The sequence below is a fragment of the Monodelphis domestica genome, chromosome 7 (assembly GCF_027887165.1).
Source record: "Monodelphis domestica isolate mMonDom1 chromosome 7, mMonDom1.pri, whole genome shotgun sequence".
NCBI classification, from domain to species: domain Eukaryota; kingdom Metazoa; phylum Chordata; class Mammalia; order Didelphimorphia; family Didelphidae; genus Monodelphis; species Monodelphis domestica.
The window spans coordinates 194859285-194873018 of NC_077233.1; the positions used below are offsets into that span (position 1 = coordinate 194859285).

Consider the following 13734-nt stretch of genomic DNA (forward strand, 5'->3'; position numbering starts at 1 on the left):
GGAGCTTGGATGCAAAATTTATACTAAGAAACAATAAGATGTAGCTATTAAGTGAAGGACTACTGTTTCCCCTTTGGCTGAAACTAATAACGAAGGATATTGTTAGTCCTAAATGTAAAAGTCTTCTTCGCAACACCTTGTTAGAGACAGACTACTTAAAATAGATCACCAAATCATATTCTTACTGCTCTTTGTTGTGTTTAGTCATGGTCTGACTCTCCCAACTTTGGGGGTTTTCTTGCAAAAATATTGGTAGTTTTATTCACCGTTTCCTTCTCTGATGATTTTACAGATGAGGAAACTGAGGCAAACAGAGTGAATGTGACTTATCCAAAGTCACACAGCTAGTGTCTAAGGCCACATCTGAACTCAGGACAAGGAGTTTTCCTGACTCCAGGTCTGAGTTTTATTCATTACTCCACCTAGCTGTCCCATACCTCTATTATCAAGATTTAAATGACAATAACTATAAGTAGGAAGGAACTTGAACATATCAATCCTGCTCAATAATATAAGGCTTTAATTTCAAGTTCAAGTTCTACTGTGAGAAAGCTAAACATATACATATATAATGCTCTTCAAACAAATGATAATTCAGAAAATTAGTGACGAAGCTTCTTATATACCCTAGGTCTTTAAAATCTCAACTAAAGTGAAAAAAAGGCCCACCAGAAACAAGAAGAGTACATGAAGATAAGTACAGAAAAAAACCAAAATATTTAGAACTCTCGCACCCTGTATGCATTTACCACCACATACATACATTTAGTTAAAATGGTTTTTCAGAATGGTAGAATTTGCTAGCACTTTGGGGATGCAGAAAACTGCTGACTTTCAATTACCTTTGAACTTCCCCCCCAAAATCTGAGCTCTTTCCTAGCTTATAATTTATAAAACACAAGTTCTCGTGACAGAACTAGGTACAGTCCCGTTAGTTTTGGCTAATAAACTTTTACAAGGCATAAAGTCTGGCTATCTGAATCAATTCCTAGAGTAAAAGTGTGATATTCAGGTAGGCCCTGTCTTTGATGTTGGTAATAAAATTCAACTGGATATATATGTTTTAATTAAGTGCTTACTCTGTGTCCTATATGGTGGAAGTAAGAAAGGAAAATGGTAGGTCATTTCCAAGCCACTTCACAAAGTCTCTATGTAACAGAGAACTGTGAGATCATTCTTCATATGATGAAGGGTTCAAATGTGTAGTACTAGCTACAAAGCAGCCTCACTTTTTTTGCATAGTCTTTCCCCAGCAGTTGCTCCTGCCTTGTTCCTCTCCTCTTCCCCTCTTCATTACTCTCCTCCACCATTACTCTATGTGTGTGTGAGAGTGTGTATGTGTATGTTTGTATCTTTATTTCTAATGGAAGCTCCTTAATGGCTAGGACCATTTCATTTTTGTCTCTGAATGCCCAGTTCTCAGTAGAATAGGTGCTTATTGATTGGGAGGTTGGTGACCTACACTGATCTTAGGAAAATAGACACACAGTAGGACCTCGTTTTATGCCAAGGCAATAGACCCAAATTCAGCTATACAGTGTTGGTGATTGAAAAAAATAAAAACAAAAATACATCAAACAAAATTTTTAATCACACTGAATCCACACCATTTTCCAAAGGGGCATAAAGTCTCACAGCAGTTTGTCCAATAATGCTCATTCTAGCTCTGAGAAGAATTTGTGTAAGTCATCACATTGTTCTACACCAAGCTTTAGCTCACATATCAATCTTTGTCCAGAGTTCTTACTTTCAACAAATCTCCTCCCAGTCAGAGCAGTGCTTCTCTTTGTTTCATTAATGCTACTTAGTTATTAAAAATGTCCCCAAAGTATAAGAGTAGAAATGCTTGTAGTTTTAATAAACCTAAGAAGAATCAGAAAGTGCCTGGCCATATAAAAATACTGATTAAATAATAGGGTTGTTATGCATGATTTTCAAGTTACAAGAAGAGTCTTGGAACATATCAGTCATAAAATAAGGTCCTATTGTACATTCGGTCACCTGACACATAATGGAAGTCTTTCTAGCAGGGTCAGACTGGTGAGCGTTCAAGTTCCATTGGCAGTTTTTGAAAATCTGGGGCTATTCTGCAACACAAGTAAAATCTTTTTTTTTCTTTTCAAAGATCCATTAATCAGATTACATATGAATGAATGAAGAAAAAAACCACTTATTAAGTGCTTACTATGTACCAGGCACTATGCTAGGTATTGGGGACACAAATACAAGAGAGGCAAGATACGCTTTGTCCTCAAGAAGAGGGGGAAGACAACACATGAAGAAGAGTCAGAAATGAGGTGGCACAACGTTTGCTAATGGGGAGGAAATGGCACAGTCACCTGATTCTGGAAAGAGATGATAAAAATTTGCCTAGAAGGTCCCAGAGCCCCAGGCTAGGGTCTAGTTGCTGGGGAAATGGGTAGTATGACCAGAGGACTGATGGGATGATTGACCAGAAAACAACATGGAGACCTGGTTTAGATCAAGATACAAAGGAAAAAAAATCTGACCTCTCATAGCTCAGAGTCCATATTCCTTTAGGCAAAAGGACTAAATAGGTGTAATAGAAAGGGATATGAGTTAAAATCCTGGTTCTGTCCCTTTCTACCTACACGACAGTCAGCTAGTTGCAATCCCTCTGTTTCTTTACCTTTGAAATGAAGTGGGGATAGACTTGAGCCATGAAGCCCTTTCTGACACCTTCGGGGGCATTCAATGCACAACATAGTCTCTGGTTTGATATCCTCGGTCCAAGCCACTAAGGAAGAAACTGAGACATTTGCAGCCAGATGCTTGTTGTCAAGTTAGCAGAGGAAGGGTGGAGTCATTCATTTCCTCCAGCATAAAAAAGCAGTCAAGCAGCAGGTGAATCAGTAGAAGCATGGTTTGGCACCAGGATCTAGATCTTGCCTTTCCTCTGATAACCTGTAAACTCTAGCTTTTCACCTGGTGAAATCCTTGTAACCCTCAAAAGCCTCCAGGATCCAAACCTATAGCTCTGCATAAGAGAATGATGACTCAACACCGCATGGGGAGCTTGGGAAAAGAAACACATTTTTCTTTATGCATCCAGTGTATAAATACCCAAGTGCCTGCTCTGTGCCAGGTACTCTGCTCAGTGCTAAGGATGCAAAAAAGGCAAGAAGGCCCTGCCCTCAAGAAGCTCACCACCTGATGGATGAGAAAACAAGCAAACATGTGTGTACCAGCAAATTGTATACAGGATCAGTAGGAAATAATTCATAGAAGGAATTCATTCACCTGGAATGAAGAGGGGTGGGGAAGGGAAAGACCTCCTAAAGGATGGAATTTCAGCTGAGACTTAAAGGCAGTCAGGAGAGAAAAGTGAGAAAGCAGCCCAGACTTGCTGCTACAAGATGATATACATAATTCCAGAAATTTTGAAGGGAGAGATCAGAGAGAAAAAGAATAGATTTTAGAAGGGGAAGAATAATTAACTTCTATAAAGTGATTTAAAGTTTGTAAGATGCTTTGCATATCTTATCCCATTTGATACTTACAACAACCCCCTGAAGTCAATACCTTGTGAGGCATTAATATCGTCCTAATTTATTGATGACAAAACTGAAGTTTACAAAGTAAAATCATTTACCTACAGTTACATGGTGTCAATCAAGATTTGAACCCATGTTTTCTGGAATGCCTCAACTACCGCTCTTTCCATGACACCATGCTTCTTCAGTGGACAATTGGTTGTGGATCTACATGGGTTTTCCCTATTGGAGGCTAATTGTTTTGGAATGAGAAGCATCTTGTTCTGCTCTTGTCCCCATGGCTGGGATCCTCCTGATCCCCAGTTGTCTGAGTCATTTCAAGTTCAAGAGTAAATCATCAGGGGACAGTTTGGTGGCTCAGTGGATTGAGAGTCAGGCCTAGAGACCAGAAGTCCTTGGGTCAAATCTGGCCTCAGACACTTCCCAACTGCGTGACCCTGGGCAAGTCACTTGACCCCCATTGCCTAGCCCTTACCACTCTTCTGCCTTAGAACCAGTACATAGTATTGATTCTAAAACAGAAGGTAAGGGTTTTTTAAAAAAAGAGTATATCATCATGCTTTTTGGCTTATATTTGAATCAGTCCTTCCACTGGTGCTACAGAATGTAAATCTGGGAGGGAAATGGATTGGGTTGCAACTATTATTGGGTTTTCTTGCTTTATAAAGCTTACAGAAGCTTAGAACCTGACAGATAGATGAGGGAGGAGCACTCAACTTGAAAACAGGAAGATCTAAATTTGAATCCTGTTTCAGAAACTTGCTCATTGAGGTACCCTAGACAAGTCCTTTCATTTCCCCATGCCTCAGTTTCCTCATGAGTAAAATGGGGATGATAACAATAACACCTGCACAGCTAGAATGTTGGGCCTGGAGTCAGGAAGACTCATCTTCCCAAGTTCAATTCTGGTCTCAGATACTTATTAGCAGTGTGACCTCGGGCAAATCACTTAACCCTATTTGCCTTAGTTTCCTCATCTGTAAAATAAGCTGGAGAAGGAAATGGCAAACACCCCAGTATCTCTGCCAAGAAAAACTCAAATGGGGTCACAAAGTATCAGACATGACTGAAACAACTGAACCAACAACCTCACAGAATTGTTGTGAAGAACAAGTGAAATCATATATGTAAAAGCATTTTGCAAGCTATAAAGCATGATATAAATGCTAGCTATCGTTGCTAATTGTAGTGCCATGGAGCTAGCTTCTACATGCTCATGAAGTTTCCTTTTTCCCATTAGCAAATTGTTATGAAATCCACATATTGATTTAGACCTGAATTTTCTATCCGGTCCCTGCCTTTCCAGTCAATAAAAATGCACTTCTCTTTGAAAGACAAATATTCAAAGGGCAACCGAATAAGAGCCAGATCACATTTATCAACTTGTTAATCACTCAAATTGTCCTGTATGGCAAAGGACACACTTTTTATTGCACATGGAGTCCAAACAAACAGCACCAATGGAAACTTTCTAAAGTAAAAGTGACAAGTATTACATGAAAATCGTGTCTCATAACTATAGGGTTATTTCCAGTATTTGCCAGTTGTCCAGAATTTCCAGTGTTTGTCATTTGCTATATCTTTACCATGACGGAATAGTTCTGTTCCTGGAACCTTCTTTCACTCTGTTTCAAAGGGTTTGAATAATCCTCATATTCATAAATATACTCATATTTTACTCATAAATTTTAGACCTTTTTAATCTCTAGAAAACGATTTGATTTTTTAAACCCTTACCATCTTTTAGTATCAATTCTAAAACAGAAGAGCACTAAAGGGCTAGGAAACTGGAGTTAAATGACTTGCCAAGAGTCGCATGGCTCAGAAGTGACTGAGGTCAAATTTGAACCCAGATCCTCTTGACTCCAGGCATGGTATTCTACCTATTGTACTACCTAGCTGCCCCTAGGACAGGGTTCTTGACTGGGGGGAATGCTCTCCCTCTCCCATGAAGGAATTTCAAGGACAGACTTCAGGCAGTCTATGAAGTTGTATTTTTAATATTTTGGTAATTGTACTTCAGAAGAAATAATTTTCCTTCATAAGTCTACATATTTTATTTTCTGCACTTATGAACACTTTCATGAAACAGAGTCTACAGAATTGATGAAACTACCAAGGGATCCATGTCCCCAAAATATTTAAGGACCCCTGATCTAGAAAACATAGATTATAATTATATTTTGCTATTTATGTAATATGCAGTCCTTATTGTATATCTGTATATTTCCAGTCCATATTAATAGATTCTGTGGTCTGATATTTTCCCTTTTGCCCTTTCCCACCCTTAGTTATTTCATATTTTAGCAGTTAATATTCTCATTTCAACTAGGATCGCACCTATATGGATAAATGACTAGCATTATTTCATCATCTTTGGCCCGTTAGTCCCATTGACTAGAGCATTGTGCTGTGCCTTTTCTCCTCATGTGGTTCAGTTAATTTCTCTGGGGGAAAAGGGGAGATAGGGTGATATAGAAAGTAAAGTTTTAGACAATATTAAAAGACTCGGTTTCCAAAAGAAGGAAATCAAGTGTCATTGTGTTCTTTACCGTGGTCAAACTATAGCTGGAATATTGGGGTTAGCTTTGGATAAAATATTTTAGAAGGAAGGAGAGTAACAAACTGGAGAACATCTAGGAGAGAGCACCAGAATGGTCAAGGATCTTGGGGTTGTGTCACCAGTGGATCAATGGATGGAGAACAGAGTACATTTAGTCTGGGGACAAGAAGATTTAAAAGACAGTCTTTAAGCAATTGGAGGAATGTGATATGATTAAAGCACCAGCTTTGTTCTCTTTGACTCTAAGAGCATAGAACTAGGAGGGATGTTTCAAGTTGGCAAGAGGCAGATTTAGACTAGATGTTAGAAAACTCTTCCTAACAATTAGAGCTATCTAAAAGTTATGAGAATGAGTTACCCCAAGAAGCACTGGGCTCCCTCCTATTAATCTTCAAGCAAGCTGTGTTTTTGGCTTAAGTGCAGATTGAATTATAGGACCCTCCCAACTCTAAGATATATAAAGTTCAAAAACCCTGGTTCTGCCATTTACTAGCTAAGTGATTAGCATGTTACATCATCTCTCTCAGACTCAGTTTCCTCCTCAGTAAAATGAGAATTGATATTATTCATTGCACCTATCTCACACTATTGTTGGAAGATGAAATTCAAAGAAATAATGCATGTAAAATATTTCTGTAAACCTTAAATGCTATATTTACATTAGTTTCTCTTATTATTAGTTACAGATCTTATAGTTGGAAAACCCTTCAATAAGTAATCTGATTTTAGGTAGGGAAAGTAATATTAGCCCTGATTTAGAGATAAAGCAACTAAATAAAGTGGAGGTTAAGGGACTTGGACAAGGCCACACAGCTAGTAATAGCAAAAGTCTAAGAGGAACTGGAAGGCAAGGAGAATTCAAGACTCTTGTCTTGTACAATACTCATTGTTCCACACTATTCCCACCCCACCCCCAACTCCATAATGCACAATGTGTGACAGAAGTCACAGATGAAAGAATATGGATGAATTGGTGTAGGCTACCACCACTGTAAGAGAAACAACTTAGAACAATTATAAAATGGAAAAAAAAACTTATGAAATTTTAAAAATGCATGTATATACACAAAATCCTATTCTGATGCTTCATCCTGAGGTGGCAAAGACACAGTTTTTCAAATGCTCTACTAGCAGCTTTAAAAAGTTTTCAAAAGGAAAAAAAAATTTTTAATTACTTTCTGTCTTGGAAACAATGTGGTAAGGGCTAGGCAATAGGGGTTAAGTGACATGCCCAGGGTCACACAGCTTGGAAGTGTCTGAGGTCATATTTGAATCCAGGACCTCCCAGCTCTAGGAAAAGGAGAGATCTTATAAAGGATTACCAACCTGGCCAAATCATCAGTGCATGGGCCACCAAGTGAACTAATTCGGGGTTATAAGAGCCGATGCAATTAAAAAAATACAGATATACTCAATTTTAAGCATTTTTCTTCCCTTTCTGCAGTGAAAGTGGCATAATGATAACAACAGGAAACAGAGGATACTGAGCATGACAGTTTTGTGACCAAATGTAAATATTCTTTAACTCTTTAACTTGTTGTACTCTAAATTTGAACACCCAGAGGCAGTGAGATGGCTCAGTAGATGGAGAGCCAGGCCTGGAGAGGGGAGATTCTGGGTTCAAATTTGACCTTAGACACTTCCTAGCTGTGTGACTGAGCAAGTCACTAGCCCTTACCTCTCTTCTGCCTTGGAATCAATACATAGTATTGATTCTAAGACAGAGTTAAAAAAAACTGAACTTCCTATTCAATTACCAAAGAGCTCAAAGACAATGTCACAGCCTGGAATATCACAGAGAGCTTCTCTACCCAGTTGATACTAAGCTGCAAGGAGGTCAAACAAGTCTGGAAACCACCTCAACAGTTACTAGAGAAACTGAACTGTATCAATATTGACATTCTCACTCTAAACAAGATGAGGAGACATGAGGAAGTTAGATTAAACTGAAAGATGACTAACAGCCCCTTTGGAGAGACAAATAAAGGTGTTAGTTTCATCGTGTACCCAACGGTAATTTACCAAAAAATGACATTATTTTGTGAGATTTGTTCGTGCTGCCTCCCTAGGCTTAGGCTTAACAACCCAACATGGCAATCAGGGAGATATATTATAACTTGATGTCAACATCTGCTGCCAAGGATGAACAAGTAGAAAAATTCTATTAAGAACTTCACAAGAAGTGAGAATACAAAGGAAATGGAGGAAAATTTTCAAAAATATAAAATATCCACATTAACAGAAGATCAAATCAAGATCTTAAATCACCCAATCTCAGAAAAAGAAATAGATTGGAGCATCTGGGTGGCTAAGTGTTCTCTGCTCCTTTGCTTCCTTTATATGAAATAGAGATCCTTATTAAAAAAATGAACAGCTAGTTTGGTTGACCATTTGTACTGTAAGGCTCTGAATACTGGAAGATGTCCCAAAGCAGAAAGAAATTATCTTTACAGTGACTTGACCAACAAGAATACTTACTAGTCTCAAAAAAATAAATAAATAAAAGGAGGGAGGAGGAGGGAGGAGGGGGCAGGGGGGAGGGAAGAGGAGGAGGAGGAGAAGAAGAAAAGAATGAGGTGGAAAAGAAAAACAAAAAGGAGGAGGAGAAGAAGAAGAAGAGATTAACAATCAAATACTGGCCTCTGAACAGTGTACCTGTTGCTGTTCCTTAGCTAGGTAAAAAGGAGCAGTAACAATATACTCTGGAAGTGGGGGGGGGGGGGGAGGAGGGGAAGTCATCATGGTGGCCATTGTGTGCAAGTGTTCTAATCAAAATCAAGCATGGAGAAATATATTCCGTCCTAATCCGGAATAAACAGAGAAAATAGAGGTGATAAAACAAGCACCTTTTCACTGCAATAAGAATACATAAGGAAATTAAGATCCTCTGAAGAGCTAGAATTTTCTTCAATCTTTTTGCAGCTTCTAATAGATATTTTCTATGAGAAAATTCTGTACTATATCAATGTGCTTGTGTAAGAAAAGGTGCATTCTCTTATAAACATAATGCCTGTCAGAATGATGATTTAAGAATCTCTAAGAACATTCGTACTTTTCAATTTCTAGCAGTTCAGATAAATATAGCTCTCTTCTGATATGTACAAAATTTAATTATACAAATAGTTAATAGGTCTATCCTGAGTGGAGATACAGAGCCATGCTTCCATGAGACTGTGAGCTCCTTAAGGGCATGGCTTGTTTTTTGCCTCTAGGTATCCCCCAGCTCTTATCACAATGCCTAGCAAATAGTAGGGGCTTAATAAATGTTGATTGATTGATTTACGTTTCACATTTTCCCATCTATTCCTCCTCCCTTTGCCTCATTATCTCCCTTACTACCAGCCAAGGTACCCTTTCTCCAAATACTTCCCCCTTCATTCTCAAACACAAAAGTTCCTTTCTTGGTTACCTCTCCAGGATTTGTGTTGTAATCTTTTATTATGTAAATTCCTTGAGAGCATAGACTCTCTCTCTCTCTCTCTCTCTCTCTCTCTCTCTCTCTCTCTCTCTCTCTCTCTCTCTCTCTCTCTCTCTTTAACCCTTACCTTCCATCTTAGAATCAATGCTGTGTTTTGGTTCTAAGGCTGAAAAGTGATAAGGGATAACACTGGGTGTTAAGTGACTTGCCCAGAGTCACACAGTTAGGAAGGGTCTAAGATCACATTTGAACCTGGGACCTCCTGTCTTTGGGTCTGGATCTCAATCTACTGAGCCACCCAGCTATCCCCTTGTACTGTCTCTTTTTAAAAATTTTTATCTCCATCACATGGCTCATAGTAAACATTTTTCCCCATTCATTCATACCAAAATGAAATAGTCCTTGACTTCAAGGAATTTGCATAATAAAATATAGTAGAAGGAGACTTTGAACAGAAATAAATTTGTCTATGAAAGGGGAGATATTGATCTTTTGGACTTTTTTTTTTGCTTATACTAGAAGAATGTGAGGAAAATGTTTTTAAAATCCTTAGCCACCTAATATTGGTGATATGGCATTAAGATGTTAATTGCCCCCAGAGAACACACAGCTGTAGGTTTAAATTTACAGGAGTAAGCCATAAGCATTTAACATTTACACATGTAAAGATTATATACATCACATCTCTAATTTCTTATCTTTACAGATAATATTTTGTACTTAAATTGCTTCACATGTCAAGAATTAAATATTCAGATTAAATATAGTCCACCCCCAAATCTGATTCAAAAGCATGGATGCTTTTTGGTTTATGAGAAAAGACTCTCATACTAATTTCTGATGCTCTCATGACAATCTATAGGAAACAGAGGGAAAAAAATTCTAAAGAAAATATGGGCTAGCATGCCAACCAAGTGAATCGTTTTTTGAAGAGCAGTCAGTCCTCCTGCCCATACACATTTTTTCAGTTCTACCCATTTCATTAGAGACAATAGAAAAAATTAAATCATCTTACGGAAATAGCAACAAATCATTCCAATAAAACATACCTTAGAAAGATACACAGTTAAGAGACGGGTAAATTGTGACAGGAGACAAAATGGCGTCTACAGGAAACAGAATTTAAGGTTACAAAACTTCTAAGAGCAGAAACCAGTCCAACGTAACAAGTAGGGGAGGAAAAAAAAAAGAAAGAAAGAACCTAACCTTCTGAAGATAACCACAGGGAACAAAAAAGTACCAGAGCACTTCAGATGAGGAAGTGACTTTAACTGATGACTCTGTCACAAAGGAAGTGAGTGTTCAGTTCCAATACTAGCAACATGGTCCTATCTCACTTTCATAAGGCATTGTGTATATACTTGACACTTATTAATTACATTTATGTATCATTTTAATTAATAATTGACTCTATTTTTCTTATTTGATCCTTAAAAAAAAAAAACTCTGAGGGGCTAGATGCTAGTATTATCCTTATTTTCTAATTGAGGAAACTGAGGCAGACAGAAGTTAAGTGACTCAGTCAAGGTCCTATAGCTGAGTGTCTGAAGCTGCTTTTGAACTCAGGTCTCTTTGATTTTAGGCCTAGCATTTTATCTACTGAGTAATTTAGCTCCCTACTTTCAGTTGATGCTGAAAGAGGGATTAAACTTGTTCTGTTTCTCTCCAGGGGCTGGAATTAAGGACAAATCTAACACTCAGAACTGTCCAAAAACAAAAATAGTCTACTGCTAGAGGTTGTAGGTATCCCTTCCTTGGAGGTGCTCATAGAGCCTAGTATCCTCTGGTATGTTAGAGTTAGGATTCCTTTTGGATGTGTGTGTGGAAGGATTAGACAAACACTGAGGTCCCTTCCAACTCTCTAGTTCTGTTATCTTCATGTTCTGTAAAGATCCTTCAGAATTAGTATTTCTGAATGAGGCTGGGATTAGGGTCGGGTCAGGGGCCTCCCTTATTTGGCAGTGGGGATGAAGTCAGTCAGTAAACATTTATTAAGTGCCTACTTTGAGCAAGGCACTGTGTTACCCTGGGATACAAAGAAAAGCAAAATATAGTCCCTGTTCTCAAGGAGTTTACAATCTACTGGGGGAGTCAACAGGCAAACAAATACATACCAAAAATGCTTTGTATAGGATAAATAGGAAATAATTAGAAGAGGGAAAGGACTTAGGAGGGGTGAGGGAGAGTTTCTTGTAGAAGGGGGAGCATAATTAGGATTTAAGGGAAGCCAGGGAAGTCAGATGTCAGAGTAGAGGAGGGAGAGCATTCCAGGCATGAGGGAGAGCCAGAGAAAATGCCAGGAATTTAAAGATGGAGTGTCTTATTTATGGAATAGCCAGGAGGCCAATGTCCCCAGATCAAAGAGTTCCTGGTGGGGAGTAATTATGTAAGAAGACTGGAAAGACAGGAGAGGTCTATGTTATGAAGGGCTCTGAAAGCCAAAGAGAAGACTGCATTTCCTTCTGGAGTTTATCAAGTAAGGGGATAATGATGGTCAAACCTACTTGATAAGAAAATCACTTTAGTGACTGAAAGGAGGTGGAAAGAGATTTAAGGCAGACAGGCCCATCAGCAGGATATTGCAATAGGCTAAGTCTATGATGGCGAACTTATGGCATGTTTGCCAAAGAGGGCATGCAGAGGGCTCTCTGAAGGTATGCAATGCCATCGCCTGACAGAGTTCATTACTAGAAAAGTAGAGGGACTTGGACAGAGCTGTTCCCCTCCCTCTCTCCACCATGTCTGATGACATTTTTTTACTTCCCCCCACAGCCAATGGGAGTGTACAGGGGGTAAGGTGGGCAGCTCATAGGTGGCAAAGCTGGAGGGGAGCAGAGGGCTCAGACCACTCTCTTTCCCCTCCCTACACTGCCTGAGGATTCCTCATTTCTCTTGCCCCTTTGCCCAGCAGCCCAATGTGAGCACTTCCTCCCTCCCCTGTGTGGGTTAAGGAGGAGCATGGCACATGGTATCAAAAAGGTTCACCATCACTGGTTTAGTTATTTGGTGATGAGGGAGAAAAAGTGTATTCCAGAGATGTTACAAAGATGAAATAGGCAACATTGTCTTAGCAACAGCCTAGATGTGAGTGTGAGAAATAGTAATCAATCTCAGATGACTCCTAGGTTGTGAGTTGGAGAGCCTAAGAGGATAGTGTTGCCTCCTACAATTATAGGGGGAAAAAGAGGAAGACTTCAGGGGGGAAATATAATGAGTTCTGTTTTAGACAAATTGAGTTTAAGATGTCTACTGGAGATCCAGTTTAAGATGTTTGAAAAGCAGATGGAGATGTGAGATGGGAGAGAGGTAAAGGGCCTGGGGCAAAAAAAGATAGATTTGAAAATCATCAGTAATAGGGAATTTCAGAAGAGGAGAGGTTTTAGGAGAAAGATAATGTGTTGAGTTTCAGACCTGATGTGTTTTTAAGATGTGTCTTCAGATATCCAAGAGGCAATTTGAAGGACAGAAGAAAGGTTAGGGCTGGATAAATAGAACTGAGAGTCATTAGTGTGGTGATAATTGAATCCAGGGTGTATTAAAAAAAAAAAAAGAGGTTAAGTTGGATTTGAGGAGTGGTTAAATCTGTATTATGAAGAGAAAAGAGAAGAGACCCCAAATTCTCAAAATCGAGGTTAAGGGGGGATAACTGATGTTTAGGGTTGGCTCAGAGACAAGAGAGGGGGTTTGGAGATTTCCCCCTTCTTCCTTCCCTTCTTAGCTAAAGCTGCTTTCCCAGATTTGCTCTTTTCTCTCTTGTCCCCCCTCCACTACTCGAGACCCAAAGGTCTTCTCTTGATGGGTTCACTCACATGCAGCTTGGGGAACAGATAACTTTTAATATTAACTCAATCAAGTAATACAAAAGGAATAATGGACAGGGAAGAATGGGAGAAGGAAAGTGGGGGAAAGGAGTCCCTGTTTCTATTTAAACCTTGTTCCTCCCTCCTCGAGTTTGGGGTAAACCACGCCTTGACAGCCTTAGCCTCCTGAGAGAAAGTCAGGTTGACTCATCCCTGGGCAACAGGAGCTGAGGTAAAGTCCACTCAGGTTTCTCTTCAGAAAGTCCCTTCAATTAGGAAGTGTTTGGGGGGAAAGATTTCCAGTTACCAGCAGGAAAAGTGGGTAATCCTCAGGAGAAAGTCTTAATCCACCTCTCCTGACTGAGAGCCTTACTGCTCTCTCCTCCAGTCAGAGTCTTCTCCTCCAAGATTCCAAACTCCTCTGGCCCTTCCCCCATC

At 39.2% G+C, this 13734-nt stretch overlaps 1 protein-coding gene across 4 annotated transcripts in view; it reads right to left on the bottom strand.

Annotated features, from left to right (window-relative positions):
* DOCK8 (dedicator of cytokinesis 8) overlaps positions 1–13734 on the bottom strand; it is a 306237-nt gene that overhangs the window by 217915 nt on the left and 74588 nt on the right. The window contains exon 1 of one of the 4 annotated variants that reach the window (XM_056806229.1): positions 10546–10766. The exons of the other annotated variants lie outside the window; for them this stretch is intronic. The gene's annotated coding sequence lies outside the window, so the exon portion shown is untranslated. Of the gene's footprint in view, positions 1–10545; positions 10767–13734 lie in introns of those variants that run through there. 4 annotated transcript variants of the gene reach the window in all.